This window comes from Diprion similis, chromosome 8 (genome assembly GCF_021155765.1).
Source record: "Diprion similis isolate iyDipSimi1 chromosome 8, iyDipSimi1.1, whole genome shotgun sequence".
Taxonomy (NCBI): Eukaryota; Metazoa; Arthropoda; class Insecta; order Hymenoptera; family Diprionidae; genus Diprion; species Diprion similis.
Genome location: NC_060112.1, coordinates 3,711,704 through 3,715,828, shown reverse-complemented (window position 1 = coordinate 3,715,828; position 4,125 = coordinate 3,711,704).

Sequence of the window (4,125 nt, the reverse complement as noted above, 5' to 3'; positions counted from 1 at the left end):
AAGAAGCTATTCAACTCCTGAAGTCTAAAAAATTGACTTTTTTGAAAATTCATTTCTGTAACAAATAAACGAAGAGAGGACGTTCTTTTACGACTTGATCAGTGGTTGTGTCATATAAATTTCATCCGGTTGCACACCTGTCAAAATCTTGACTAATATCTTTTTTACTAAAAATAAGAAGCAAATTGGCTATAACATACCACCGGCCTCGTTTGAAAAACAGAACAGAATGCTATTGTCAAATGCCCTCCCCCCCAGCCCTCCCTCCTCACGTACCTCTTAGCCAAAAAAATTCAGCGAAATCCAGTCCAGATCAGAAAAGCAGCTGACAATGAGAAATATTTTCACAATCAGCAAAAGGTCTGCACTTCGGTTCGTTCGAACCTGGTCATGAAAATAGACAAGGATCTGTTGTTTACTGGCCTGGTACAGGACCACAGAATGGATTTCCACCGAGGTACTCATTGGCAGGGCAGATTACTTGCTTTTTGAAAAGCGACAACGACTAGGTTGCGTCAAGACAACCTTCTCAGTCCCCTTACTATCCAAACTCATCAAACTATCAAAAAAAAAAAAAAATGTCTTTGCGTTATCCCTGCCGCATCGGTTTGAGGTTATAATTGATAATATTTTTATGTATAAATTTTATATTTATATTCATATTCGAAATATTCTTCTTCTTTTACGTTAATCTGAGCTATGAGTTCCGATGGCTACTGTTCAGGATTATTCATTTCCAAAGTGATAATATAAAAAGACTTGTTCCGGTGATTATGCGCATAGATATGCCAGTTAAAGATAGAAATAAATTTTTTTTTTCATATTGTCACTCTGGAGATGATAAGTCTTTCTTGATAGTGGTTACAAGTTCGTAGTTCACTAATTTATTAAATGAGTGACGATGAGAATACTACCCGACCGAATTGTGCGAATAAAATAATTCATGTACTAGTTCGCAGTAATCTTCCATAGATCAAAATTTTCCGTCGTATGAAGTCGACACTTGATCTGCATGTTTATACCACCCAAATCTCACTCCCTCGTAATTTTAATCATATGTTATTAAGAATTATCAAATACAGTGAAAGAAAATTATACTTTATATCATGCATATGTATATGTGCACGTCTGTTGCCATTCCAATACTACCCATCAACATTGTGGTGAAAAAATGGATACTAAAATAATACCAGTTAACGGTATCGTAATTTTTTTTGTTTGATACGTGTTACTTATTATCAATTGTTTATAATGAAAGACGACAAAATAGACCGCTGGAAAGGGGGGGGGGGGGGGGGGGCTTAGACTGCATGTCATTATCACAAATGACAGCCTACAAAAATTAATGAACACAATGTAATGAATTCTCGATTGTATTATAATAATACACGTTTAGTAGGTGTGTAGGGGTGATTCTATGATCGGATGCATACGTCACCGATCGAGTCAGCTTTTTTGTACTAACGTTTCCTACCTTACCCATATTAAGGGACCCACGGTGGTCAACCTGCACTTACCGATAGCTGGTTCTTACTTACGAGAATTTGAATAGCCTCACCTTTTCTTTCAGAGTTTAACCTCTAGTGAGATCCACGTTGACCTCTTAGCCATAGATAGTCAAAACTACCTTATCATTAGTTCAAGGATCTTACCTATGATCGATGAATAGTCGAATTGCATTACTGTTAGTTTCAGATTTGAACCGTTAGCAACGACTATATATTCGTTGTAGGTTACTTACAATCACAAGAGAAAGCCATGTCGACCGCTTACTGACAGGGGAAGTATCAGATACCTGTTAACAACGGAGAAATGAAGTTCATTTTCATTTCATACGGATTTCAGTTGCCAGAGAAAGTAAAAAATTTTCACCTCTCTGTTTTACCAACTGATTTTACGCTAATGACTAATGAGGTGCGTTTTCTTTTCAATTTACAAATTTCTTTTCAACCATAAAACATAACGTCTTGGTCCCACTTAGAAAAATAATATATTAGACGGGCTGCACAAACCCTAGGAGAGAATCAAATAAAATGAATAAAATAATTTTTTTTAAATAAGAGAATACAGAAGAAAATACATGCAACAAATGTAAAGTGCCAAGCTGAAATTAGATAAACGACTTTACTTCGACCAGAAGATATACTCGGCCATCAGTCGTTAGTATTTTACTCGAGATATAAAAATAGAAAACAATACTTACATGATAGGATACGTTTAAATAGAGGCGAAAGTAGTGGATTTATACCGAAACACGTGTCGAGATGACACCTCTGGGCAGAAAAAAAAAACTCAGCAATAATTAATTGAAACAGGTAAAACGCACACAATAAGTCCGAAATATCCACAAGGACGACACAGTACACGATTGATGAATTAGAAGATAATCGAGAAATAGACAATTTTATAAACGACGCCGTCCACACTCACTCACGGGCAAAAAGATGGCGCTTATAACGCAGAAATTATTATAGATATAGATGTGATTATTTTTATTCACGACTAAACTAAAATTTAAGCTTTTTGACCGGAAAAACTAGACGAAAGTAGCATATTATTCTCTCTAACTTTTCTCAAGCATTTACGGGGGGGCGGGGGCGGGGGGGAGGACCAACTATATATATGGTTATAAACTTTCAATAATATTCTAGCCTTCAATCTAATAAAACGATCACACTTATGCGCGAATGAAAGAATTATAAGAATTTTTAGTCACGCATTTTCAAAGTAGGTACTCTATTTTCTATGAGAATAAATATTGATATTACAAGTTTGTGCAATATTCAATAACACATTCTTGTAATATATTCAACCGTAATCGATCACTGGGGTGAATTTCACCACGAACATTTTTCAAAGTCCTCGTATAGTATAAGTCCTTGTTTTCGAAATTTTTAACACTTTCTTTAACTTCGACGATGTTTTATAATATTTGAACAATCAATTTTGGTTAGGAAAAGTGTGACAGCCTTTTTTGCGCACCTTAAACAAACCTAGATTTTTTTTTTCAGATTCTTAGAACTCATTTTTGAAACGAAATATCACGTTTGGGGTGGATTTCAACCCGTGTAACCACTACATGATTCTACTAAAGCGTGACCTATTAGGTTTAATAACGTATAAGATATATGCATTTTTTTGCCAAGCGCTTTGCCACCTGCAGCCCTGGACCATCTCCCTCAGCCCAGCTCTCGCCGACCCATATCCATGTACCAATTTTATGCATTTTTGAGAATGAATTTTTTCATTATTATACGTTCTCAATCGTACACCCAATATTGCAAAAGATATATCGAGTCTCTATTTCCAAACTAATAATGTGGTCACAGGTAAGTATTTAGTTATTATTATAAATAACGTCTTATAGATATATAACACAGGGCTAAAAGTTGACTTTATTCCCTTGGGACATAATGTACTACGACGCAAGAAGAAATACTTATTGGATTAGAATAATACTTATTTATTCCAAGAAAGTAACATTTCACTGAACGTATTTGCTTCGGTAAATCCAATTTTTTTCCACTGAATGTGACGTGAGTAATTGAATCAGCCGGTGGGTAGTCTAATCAACTCATCAGTAGTCATTCATGCCTTTTGGAAATGGTAATTATGTCCAAAAAAGTCTCTAACTACAAGTGTGTGAGTATCTGCATGTATAGTTGGCGATTACACATAACTCGATAATAAATCCCTGATCACATTTGAGAATTGAAATGAGCTCGAAAATGTGCGTCAATTACACTGGAAAATTGTAATTAGGCGGAAAATAAATATTTACAAATTACAATTCTTGTTTGTAATAATTAGAAAGAAATATAATGCTAATTGCAAATTTAATTTGTTATGAGAAGATAATAGATTATTAAGTAGACGAAATTTCGGTGCTAATTACAATTTTCATTTGTAACTATCAACCAGTTTGGTTTTATTACAAATTCCAATTGTAATAATGAGTGATTCGTAATTTAACTTATAAAAAAATTACTCAACATAATATTAAAGTATCGCAAGCTGATGAAAAACGTTTTTATGTCCTTCGTGGTAACGGGGTTCAGTGCACTGCACCTGAAACACTTCGACCAGAACGTAAGCAGGTCATGTCGTCTGCCTCAGTCAAAATCA